Below are 13,345 nucleotides of genomic sequence, written 5' to 3' on the forward strand. Positions count from 1 at the left end.
TAAACATTTAAATCAAATAAAAACTAAACACAAATAAAATACAAATCGAAAAAAGTAAATAAATAAATAAAAATGAATAAAAAAATATCTGAATAAAAATAAATAATAAAAATAAATAAATTGAAATAAAAAGAAAGAAAAATAAAAAAAAAATAAATAAAAATGAATAAATAAAAATAAATAAGTTAATAAAAAATAAGTAAATAAAAAAAAAATAGCAATTAAAACGAATAAAAATAAAAATAAATAAATAAGTTAAAAAAATACATAAATAAAATCGATAAATAAATAATTAAATAAAAATAAATAAATAAATAAAAACAAATAAATAAATAAAATAAATTTATTAAATAAAGATAAATAAATAAAGAAATAAATAAATAAAAGTAAAATAAATAAACAAAATAAATAAATAAAGAAATAAATAAATAAAAATAAAATATTTAAAAAAAAAATATAAATAAAAATAGATAAAAAAAAAATAAGTAAAAAAATAAATATAAATAAATAAATAAGTAGAAAAATAAATAAATGAAAAATAAATAAAAAATAAATTAAATGAATAAAAATAAACAAATAAAAATAAACAAATAACACTATAAATGTATAAATAAATAAATAAATAAATAAAAAATAAATAATAAAAATAGATTAATGAGTACAAATAAATAAATAAATAAATGAGAATAAATAAAAAATAAAAATAAAAATCAATCCATTTGAAATTAATAAATAAATAAAATGAATAAAAAATATAAATAAATGAATAATGAAAAATTTTGTATTATCCTGTAACAGTTCCAAGTACCATTGACCATTTTCAATTGTTTGTTTGTAGTCAAATGTAAACATATGTCTGGCAAATTTTTCTTGAACTGATTAGTCACTCAAGTTCCAAGGAAGCCTATTCCTGAAAACAGCCGGACGCTATATCTTAAAAGCTAGTCATAGAATCTCTTGAAAATAATCTCAGTTTGTTTCCCATACCCACCCAAGTTACATGTGCAGTGCTTTATTAACCAAACTTAACCTAGGGGCATGGCAAAAAATACGGGGAAGGTGCAATACTAACATATACCGCGGGAATTTGCTCCCCCGAAAGAGGCCTGATGGGTGGGACAAATTAAGAACTCTGTCTCCTTTTTCTTCTCTGGTTTCCTCTTCGTTTTCATTGTGGAGTAGCCAGTTGTTCCCTGTTGGCCATTCGGTTGTAAAACGTTAACTATTTAGTTTTCCCCGATTCGTGAGATTGACTATTTGCACGTTTCTGCGTTGGAGAGAGAGAGAGAGAGAGAGTAAATTTCACAGGTTAGGAAAGCAAAACTTTTTAGAAGGAGTATAACCTGGTAATAAAAAGGAGAATTTCACAAGATATAAAACTCAAAATATTAATAAGAGGAAGGGACGGGACGTCCAGGACGAAATAAAAAGTATTAAGGTCCACGAGGTTTATATAATCCGCTCCTCTCCAGCTGGTTAGTTTACCTTATTTTTTAAATGAGATTTGATGTTGAGGCTAGCAAAAGCGAAACAAGATTTTACACGTTTCTTGATTTTTTTCTATTTTGTAACTCTACTTTGAGAACCCTTATGTGCCAAGGGAAGTATGGAAAAGAAAACTGAAATAAAGAGAAAGGCACGTACTGTGATAATGGTCTATCAACCTTTAATTCATCGTTTATTTTTAGTACATGATACCAGAACTGCGTCGCATTATTTGGGTTGATTCAGCGTTGAATTATAAATGACTGTCAATTTCACGTAAGAGTGATTTTTTATATGAAAAACCTTCTTGTTTTACCATACTGTAACCAGTTTATGGCCATCCCTGGGCTGTTGAGACCATTTAATGTTAATGTCATTTTTAAGAACTATGTACGTAAGAATTTGTTAATCAGGAATTCCCCTCTACAGAAGAGTGGCTGCATATATGAGATCCCTTGCAATCAGTGTAATAAAATGCACGTGGGACAAAGTGGATTAAAACAACATAAATATAATGTCAGAGTGGGGAATAATGCAGGCAGTTTGTTTCAACATATGAATGAGTGCAACCACACTATGAACTGGAAAGAAGCGAAAGAGGTCATGTTCTGAAAAGACATCACAAAACGCAATATTGTCGAACCATGCATAATAAAGAAAAATCGTGTATATTTGATCAACAGCAGCCCCGGGATGTACAAACTGGATGAACTACTTGCAAACAACATTTTTAGATAGTTAGTTTTTAAATAGTAGTACGATAGTTTTTATGTTTTTTGTATTGCTGCCACAGAGGTGTCCTTGTAACAAATAATGAATTTTTGTATCACTTAACCATGAGGAGGTGTGAGAAATACACGAAAGCGCTTGGCCAACCCCTTTCATTCCTTCCTCCAGCTTTACTACTTGAAATATCGCATGCTTTAGCGATAGTTCGTCAATACATATATATATATATATATATATATATATATATATATATATATATATATATATACATAAAACTCACACATATATATATATATATATATATATATATATATATATATATATATATATGTGTGTGTGTGTGTGTGTGTGTATGTATGTATATGTATATATTTAGTATAATATAATATATATATATATATATATATATATATATATATATATATATATACAAAATACACTATATATATATATATATATATATATATAATATATATATATATATATATATATCTATATATATATGTGTGTGTGTATGTATGATATGTATATGATTTAGATAATATATATATATATATATATATATATATATATATATTTTATATATTATATATATATATGTGTGTAGTATGTATGTATAATATATAAGTATATATATATTATATATGTATAATATTTTAGTATAATATATTATAATTAATATAATATAGAGATATATATTTTATATATATATATAATATATTATTTTGTATGTTATGTAGTATAATTTTATATTAAAAATTATATATATATTATATATATAATGAGAGAGATCAAGATTGAGAGAGCGAGATAGAGAGAGAGAGAGATTCTTGTGTGTGTGTGTGTGTGAGAGAGAGAGTCCGGGAGGTTATGTTGTTGACACTGATTTACAACAAAATCTCTCAGACTTTGCCGCATTTTGGTGTTCCTTAAGGCAGCTTCAACACGATCCAAAGACTCTACGGGACAATGCTTTTGGGAGGAGCGAGGTGAATCAAGGAGGCCGTGGGCTTTTGATCACGGCTTTTGCACAGAACCTACAGGCAAACTGACCAGGAATCTCACGTACCTAACATTATGCATGATAATGAAAACACTGTGGAATGCATGGCATAAATAAACGATATATTCTTGTGTGGTGAGAATAAAGAAGCAATTCACAGAATTTTAGAACAGGTCAGGTTAGTGGAATAGGTAAATAAATTATGGTCGCTTTTATGCTGTAAAGGAGGACAAGAGCAATGAATTGTCCTACTAAGGTTTTTTTTTTATTGAATTTTTTTTATTAGTCGATCTCAATGGCGCAACCCATACAATCTAATCTAATGGGAAACGCTGTACTTTTAAAATGTGTTTTCTCGGATGTCTGTCATGACTGTCAAATGATTTAAGCAACATTTCCCATGTACAATATGTACTTTATGCAGAAATAACAACATTTAATTTTGCTGGTTTATTTCTTCTGCAGTTGGAAGTTTTGATATGGAAATGAACCCAGGGAATGTGGGCGTTTCTGCCTGCTTCAGGGATTTTGAGATCTTAGTTCGGGTTATTTTTATTTATTATTATTATTTTTCTTGTTCGAAAGAATCCAGTAAGTATGAAATGTCTTTTTAACGAGAGAGAGAGAGAGAGAGAGAGAGAGAGAGAGAGAGAGAGAGAGAGAGAGCGTCAAACAGGTGGTGAGACAAAGAGCAGAGATTTTGAATATTTGATGAGACATAGGAAGCGGATAATTAATTAAACATCTTACCTCACCAAAAAAAAAAAAGCCAGCAACGAAGAATGCTAGCACGTGGAATTTCTAGAATCCAGTATCATTCAATTATTTTACAGGTGCCTTGTTAACTCTGATTGCAAAAAACCTCCTTCATTGCCCCATTTTCCTTTCTCATCCGGTGGAGAAACTTCATTGACGTCTCGCATTATAATCCCGGAAAATGAACTGTTTTTCGCCTGATGCTCCACCTGATGCTGTGTCTTTAGTTTCTTTCACTTCGTTCGAAGCTCAAGACAATGCAGAGGTCACAGATATATGACACTGTTAATGTTTTACATGATTTAGAACAGACAGATATACATATATAATACACACACATATATATAATTTGTTTATATGTATGTTTACGCATATACATTTACATACATCTATTAATATACGGTTTTAGCACAAATCTTATTTAAACAGCATGATGAACAAATGTCTAACCGATAAATGTTTTAGATTATCAATAACAATTTGGAACGTAATGTAGGTACTGCCTACAACTATTTTTTAAATATATGGCTTTCAAGAGCCTGACTCTCCACCTCCTGCTTTTCAGATTTTGTACCAGAATTGCGCCTGTATGTGATGAGATTGACGCTGTCCTCTGGCGTAGCTTCTTCGCTGAAATGCCTCTGTGTGAAGGCAGCAAATTGCCTGAAATCTGATTGCTGGCTCCGAAAATAACTTCAAATAAAGACTGACAGTGATGAATGTTTATATGTAATTATTTCCTTAATTAAAAACTTGTATAGACATAATTTTCTCGTTTAAAAACATATATGTCATCATTACTCAACTTGAAATATGTATATAATTTATTGTTGAATCGACTTTGGTGAAATTCAGATACGCATGTATCAAAAGCAGACACACCGAGATCAATAGTAAAATATCTGTGTTGAAACCCCTGATTGATTGATTGCTAAAGCCAGTTGGACTTTGCCTTATTGGAGAGATGTTAGGACCAGTCTGTCATCGGAGTTGAATCTGCCAGGCAGAGCAGTTCGTATTTCACGTCGTCTCTAGATTTATACGATCCTTTTTCCTTCCCGAACTGATGGAGACGTCAACCCGAAACAGCTTAACGTTTCACACTTCCAGCAAAAATTTTCCCCTTTTTATTTGGTGATTTGGTGACCACTTGTGAAGTCCATGTGCTGTTTGAGAATGGTTTGTAAATAGAGTTACTGGACAGAAATTCGCGATTGGATGATTTTACTCGGAGGTCCCGGGATGCTGGACGATGCGCGGATTTACTCCCGAATTTCTGCAGAAATAAATGGAGTAAGATGTTGCGTTGGGTTAAGTGGCCTGGGGATTTTGTGCTTGTAGGGTTCATGGCTTGAAGATTTTATACACACACACACACACGCACACACACACACACACACACACACACACATATATATATATATATATATATATATATATATATATATATATATATATATATATATATATATATATATATATATATATATACAAGCATTAAGCTATAAACGTCCTTTAATATTCGCTCTACCTCGGAATTAATATATTTTCATCTGTGTTAACTGAAGCGGAACTTTGTAGTTGATAAAAAGTATGCCGTCCCAGGGCCTCGAATCACAGAACAAGAACTCAGAACTGCAATGACGAGCTTAAATCACACAGTCCTCGGTTAACCTATATGAAAATATATAATGCCGAATAGAGCAAATTGGATATTAAAGGACATTTGTAGCGTTCCATGCTTGCATGTATGTGCATATATACAAGTGCGTGTCACCAGTTTAAGCAACAATGAAAAAACCATAATTGGAAAAATAGAGAATAACTTCTATAAAATTAATGCAGCTGATGTAGCAATAACCTTTAATGAAACAAGTTTTAAAGAGAGTTTGTACTTCCAGTATACAATATAATAATAATAATAATAATAATAATAATAATAATAATAATAATAATAATAATAATAATAATAATAATAATGTAAATAAAATCCTTCGTTTTGGCGAGATTTCTTCTTTTCCAAAATCTTGTACCTCTGGACATCTCTGGTGCCTCTTTCCTTTTACTCTTTACTTTTCTGCTTCTTGGAGTATTTTCCATCATTGCTATGCCTGAGCAATAGGGGGAGCCTGCATAAAGGCAAGCGGATGGATAATAACACATATTACATGGAGAGAGAGAGAGAGAGAGAGAGAGAGAGAGAGAGAGAGAGAGAGTGTTAAAAGGATTTGTAGAAGCTGGTTTTACTATGCATTCGCAAATGTCCTAATGATTTTGTCTGGCTGTCTCTTAAAATCTTCCATACTGTTGCTTTTTACAACTTCTGGTGGCAGCTTATTCCATGTGTCACATATGTTGTATGTAAAGAAGTTCCCACAATGAGATGTGTTGTATCTCTTCAGTTCCAGTTTCCATCCATTATTTCTTGCGTGTTTTTTCGTTTATTGTGACAGATTAGTGTCTACTTCTGTTGTGCCTTTCAGTATTTTGAATGTTTCTATTAGTCGTCGTGTTTCTAAGCCATACATGTTCAGGCTCTGTAGTCGTCTTTGGTAACCCATTTGCCTGATGGATAGAATTAACTTTGTGGATCTTGCTTGTGCTCCTAATCTATTTATGCCCTCCCTTAGTATTGGTGACCTAAACTGGACTGCATATTCAAGATGAGGCCTAACTATTAATGTGTAGAGCTGCCACATAGTTTCCTCGTTTCCGTATTTTAATTGCCTCTCAGTATATCCCACTAGTTTCTGTGCCTCTTTTTTCAGCTTTTATTCACTGTTTTGCTGATTTTAAGTCCTTGAGAATAATGACTCTAAGGTCCTCTTCTTGTTCTACTCTATTTGTCGTTCCCAAGCAGCATGTAGTTGGCATGAGGGTTATGTGTTACTATTTGCAACACTACACTCATCAAGTTGAAAGACATTTGCCATCTTTTGACCACTCTCCTATTTTCCTTAGATAATTTCTTAAACTTTCAACTGTATTTGTGTCGGCAGCATTTACATCTAGTTTGGTGTCATCTGCAAATCTGGCCATACTGCTAATTAAGCAAGCCTACAGCAATGTTATATATGTAATTCAAAATCAAGATTGGGCCAAGGACAGAACCCTGAGGAACTCCGCTAGTCACATCTTCCCATTCTGATTCTTCACCGTTTATTACGACTCTGTTTTCTATTAGTTAGCCAGTCTTAGATCCAGCCTGCTATTTCTCCTACAATCCTAAAGCTCTAACTTTTGTCATCAGTTTCTTGTGTGGAACTTTGTCAAAGGCCTCTTGGAAATCTAAGTAGAGTACATGTATATTGCTGTACTATTGTCGTAAATACCAAGCATGTTATGAAAAAATTCCAAGAGGTTTCATAGGCAGGATTTGTTTTGTCTGAAGCCGTGTTGGCTATTTAATAGCAGGTTGTTTCTATCAATGTGATCCACAATTCGACCTGCAATTACAGACTCGAAAATCTTTCACGGGACAGACGTAGGACAGATTGAGTATAATTTCCTGGCTCTTCTCTTGGAACTTTTTTGTAGACTGGGGGCACGTTACCTAGTGTCCATCCTTTAGGTCCCTTTCTTTGTGCTTCGGTTTTTCTGTATAGTTTATTCAAGTGAGGAACTATCTCCTCTTTTAAACTCTTTCATCTCCCTTGGATTAACCCATCCGTGCCAGGAGATTTGAACTTTTTAAATTTTTCCATTTTGTTATCAATGTCATCTTTTGTAAATATTATGTTGTCAAGCAGTTCTGCACCTCCATATTTAATAGCTAGTTCTGGGACTGAAGCAGTGTCTTCAATTGTGAAAACACTAGTAAAAAACTTATTCAATAACTCTGCTTTTTTCATGTTTTAAATTCACTAGGTTTCCTCCGTTGTCTCTTAAGGGACTTTCTTTACAAATGGATGCAACTCTCTTATCCTCATATATCTTTGCATTTCTTACTAATTTGTCCACCATTCCACTGAGAGAGAGAGAGAGAGAGAGAGAGAGAGAGAGAGAGACGAGAGAGAGAGAGAGATTGGAGAGAGAGAGAGAGAGAGAGAGAGAAAGAGGGTGAGAGTGTGTGTGTGTTAGGTCTCTTGTTACCATGTCATCAGATTATTTTTATTTGATCTACACCGCTAATTCTATTTTGCTCTATACTCTTCTACTCCGAAACTTAGGCTGTTTAGTTTTTTGGTGATGGAATAATTCCCTGAGGTCCGACTTACTCGTGTGTTTCTCTGAAGCCAGAATCCCTCTGGGGCACATTCCGAATCCCTTCCGTCTCTTTCTTTGACGCTCGGTTCCACCAGCCGTCTGCCACAGGCGTTTTTTCTCTTTTTAATTTGTTTCCCACTAGTTTATAATCAAGTACGATATCCATAGAAATGAAAGTATGGGATTTTATGAGTTGTAAATCATACCAAACCCTACCCGCCAACCCCTACCAGGATGTACTCCTCACCCTAATGGTTTCAGTCTATGATTAAAATTGTCTTTTCTCACAGAATTCCGAATTTCGTGTTCTGTCTGCTCTCCTCTTTCGTTCTGATTCACTAATCTCTTCATTAAACAGATAATGGTTCCGTAGGTTACGTTTTAGAGTCTCTGGTTACTACACAAAGTGCCCCTGAATTAGTTTTATTCCTTCCGGCTTCTGTTCTCATGAGATTCCGTTTCTAAGCCGTCTAACCACAGTCGTTCGCATCTTTTTTTGGCCCCTGCACCACTTCACGGTATATCAGAATGCCATTCGTAACCCCCTCCCCCTCCCCCCTCCAAAATTGTCTGCCTCAAAAGATGTATTCCAAATAATATGCAATATCATACCAACAAACACCCAAGCTAGTGGAGAGAAAACCAGGCCTGACCTCTCAGTAGTGCTGACTGATGAACACTGCGTTTTGTTTGGTCCTAGAGCCAGTTTGAGCCTGCCAATCTGTGGTCACAACCGCCCCCCACCCTCAATCCCCGAAACAGAATTTCCTCCTTGGTCGACTTCGTTAAGAAAAGTCTCTGCGCATTGACTAATGCCTGACTTACCATTTTCCAGTAAAGTACAGCAAGTAATAATACAACTTGCTTATAAATATAAAAAAAAAGCGTTTATGAATATAAAAAAAGACAGAGATCGGACCGAACAATTTATAAAATGTGGTAAATGACTCGCTGTAACTCAGTGGAAAGTGGCAGGTCAGGCATTAATCCATTAATCAACGCGCAGAGACTTTTCATAATGAAGTCAAGTGTAATTATCCCTTAACTGAACTATCATATCCACAATCGGTGAGAGACCAACATTGGTAAGTTGGCATCTTTTCTCTCATCAGCAGCTTCTTCTTCTTCGTTGTTTTTGCCACCATGAATGCTGTACATATTCACGTTCTAATTAGACAAGTCCTCAATGAAGGTAGCTATTTATTGCAATTCAGGAAACTCCATTTGTGTTTCCGTGGGATTCATTTCTGAGTAACTTCAGAAAGGAGCTGTATGTATAAAGGGAATCTTAATGTCCAGCTGATTGTTTTGATGAAAGACATTTTGTTGATCAAGAGACTGAAGTTCAATTATAATAAGTTATTGGTTCTGCGAAAGAATAAAACAGACAGTTTTTTATGGAAATAAATTTTTGTCCGCTTTTGGTGGCTGAGTTTTATTTTGAAGGACAGTAGACTCTTATGAAGAGAGTGAACAGATGACTGTTTTGCATTTGGCTTTGTTAAGTATTTTGTTTAAATTGAATGGCAAGTATAGCCCTCTGGTATAACGATATGTATATATATATATATATATATATATATATTATATATATATATATATATATCATGAAAATACAAATGAACCGTATTGCTGCTTTTTATAGAAATGGTTTAAAATCCAGTTATTCTTGACATTATTCCATCACAAACAAATTATATATATATATATATATATATATATATATATATATATATATATATATATATATATATATTTATATGTGTGTGTGTGTGTGTGTGTGTATATATATATGATATATATATCATATATATATATATATATATTATATATATATATATATATATATATATATATATATATATAATTTGTTTGTGATGGAATAATGTCAAGAATAACTGGATTTTAAACCATTTCTATAAAAGCAGCAATACGGTTCATTTGTATTTTCATGTATATATATATATATATATATATATATATATATATATATATATATATATATATATATATATATATATATATATATATATATATATATACATATCGGTATACCAGAGGGCATATACTTGCCATTCAATTTAAACAAAATACTCAACAAAGCCAAATGCAAAACAGTCATCTGTTCACTCTCTTCATAAGAGTCTACTGTATATATATATATATATATATATTATATATATATATATATATATATATATATATATATATATATATATATATATATAAATACAGTATATATATATATATATATATATATATATATATATATATATATATATATATACATACATATATAATATATATATATATATATATATATATGTATATATATATATATATATATATATATATATATATATATATATATATATATATATATATATAATAAATATAATCTTGCTATTAGTTTCTTGCTGGTCTTACAGTTCACTAGCATCATTAACACTGGAGATTGTCATCACAACCACAAGATGGACGAAGCCTCAGTCACAGAAGAGGAGGACAAAGGCTGCCCAGAAAAGAGGTTTCCCTTGAAACCTTCCATTATGCTCAAAACAGGCGACGGCCTTTCTCAATTAGATGCAGATTTTTGTCTTGTATTAGAAATATGTACAATATTACCTTTTTTTCTCTCTCGTACCCGAACGAAAAATTCTCTGGCAATCTATTCACATCTCTTTTTAATTGGGATATATATTACCATCTCAAAACTGAACGTGCCTCACTTATTGAAAGGCTTAATTATGACATCAAAATGCGCGGGAATGAAAAAGAGAAATGCAGCTCCAAAAGTTCAATATATATTATACTTTTGTTGTATTAACAAAGAGAGCCGTGCAAAAGCACTAAAGATAACGTTTTTCAAGTATAAAATAGAATGTTTGAGCCAACTGGCATCAATAGCGCTATGAAAGGAATCAAAATGAAACTTTTAGTCATTGTGGTTAATTTCATGAAAATACAAATGAACTGTATTGCTGCTTTTAGAAATGGGTTAAAATCCAGTTATTCTTGACATTATTCCATCACAAACAAATTATATATATATATATATATATATATATATATATATATGTATATATAATTTGTTTGTGATGGAATAATGTCAAGAATAACTGGATTTTAACCCATTTCTAAAAGCAGCAATACAGTTCATTTGTATTTTCATGAAATTAACCACAATGACTAAAAGTTTCATTTTGATTCCTTTCAAAATGAAAGGAATCAAAATGTTTCTTGAAGTGTTTTCCATCATTGCTATGCCTGAGCAATAGGGGGAGGGGGAGCCTGCATAAAATATTACATGGAGAGAGAGAGAGAAGAAGAGAGAGAGAGAGAGTCGAGAGAGAGAGAGAGAGAGAGATTTTGTCTAGCTATCTTTTACAGTCTTGTACACTGTTGCTGTTTACAACTTCTGATGGCAGTTTATTTCCATGTGTCACATATGTTGTATGTAAAGAAGTTCCCACAATGTGTGTTGTATCTCTTCAGTTCTAGTTTAGATCCATTATTTCTTGTGTTTTTCGTTTAATTAACGTGAATAGGTTACTGTTCTACTTTTGTTATGCCTTCTAGTATTTGAATGTTTCTATTAGTCGTCGTGTTTCTAAGCCATACATGTTCAGGCTTTGTAGTAGTCTTTGGTAACCTATTTGCCTGATGGATGGAATTAACTTTGTGGATTTTGCTTGCACTCCTAATCTGTTTATGCCCTCTCTTAGTATTGGTGACCTAAACTGTACTGCATATTCAAGATGAGGTCTAAGTATTGATGTGTAGAGCTGCCACACTGTTTCCTCGTTTCTGTATTTGAATTGCCTCTTTGTATATCCCACCTGTTTCTGTGCCATTTTTTCAGCTTTTATTCACCGTTTTGTGGATTTTAAGTCCTTAAGAATAATGACTCCAAGGTCCTCTTCTTGTTCCACTCTATTTATGTCGTTCCCAAGCAGCTTGTAGTTGGAGTGAGAGTTATGTGTCCATATTTCCAACAATTTACACTTACCAAGTTAAAGGCATTTGTCATCTTTTGACCCCTCTCCTATTTTCCTTAGATCATTTCTTAAACTTTCAACTGTATTTGTGTCGGCTGCATTTACATCTAGTTTGGTGTCATCTGCAAATTTGGCCATCCTGCTAATTAAGCCTATATTAATGTTACGTTTAATTCAAAATCAAGATTGGGCCAAGGACAGAACCCTGAGGAACTCCGGCTGTCACATCTGCCCATTCTGATTCTTCACCGTTTATTACGACTCTCTGTTTTCTATTAGTTAGCCAGTCTTCGATCCAGTCTGCTATTTCTCCTTCAATTCCTAAAGTTGTAACTTTTGTTATTAGTTTCTTGTGTGGAACTTTGTCAAAGGCCTTTTGGAAATCTAAGTAGAGTACATGTATTGCTCTACTACTGTCGTAAATACCAAGCATGTTATGAAAAAATCCAAGGTTTCATAGGCAAGGTCTGTTTTGTCTGAAGCCGAGTTGACTATTTTACAACAGGTTGTTTCTATCAATGTGATCCACAATTTGACCTGCAATAACGGATTCGAAAATCTTTCAAGGGACAGACGTTAGACAGACTGGTGTATAATTTCCTGGCTCTTCTCTTGGACCTTTTTCGTAGACTTGGGGTACGTTACTTAGTGTCCATCCTTTAGGTGCCTTTCGTTATGCTGAAGATTTCCTGTAGAGTTTGTATAGGTGAGGAACTATCTCCCCTTTTAACTCTTTTATATCTCTTTGATTAATCCCATCCGTGCCAGGATATTTGAACTTTTTAATTTCTTCTATTTTGTTAATAATGTCATCTTTTGTAAATATTATGTTGTCAAGCGGTTCCGCACCTTCATATTTAATTGCTGTTTTGGGATTAAGGCAGCGCCTTCAATTTTGAAAACACTAGTAAAAAACTTATTCAATAACTCTGCTTTTTCCAAGTCTGAATTCACTAGGTTTCCTCTAAGGGACTTTTCTTAAATGGGTGCAACCCTCTTATCCTTATTTATCTTTGCATTTCTTACTAATTTGTCCACCAATTCCACTGAGAGAGAGGCGAAGAGAGAGAGATGAGAGAGACTGAGAGAGACGAGAGAGAGAGATGAGAGAGAGAGAGAGAGATGGTACAGTGAGTGCTATGGCAATCATTCACATAACCGCACATAT

Source organism: Macrobrachium nipponense, chromosome 3 (genome assembly GCF_015104395.2).
Source record: "Macrobrachium nipponense isolate FS-2020 chromosome 3, ASM1510439v2, whole genome shotgun sequence".
Classification (NCBI taxonomy): domain Eukaryota; kingdom Metazoa; phylum Arthropoda; class Malacostraca; order Decapoda; family Palaemonidae; genus Macrobrachium; species Macrobrachium nipponense.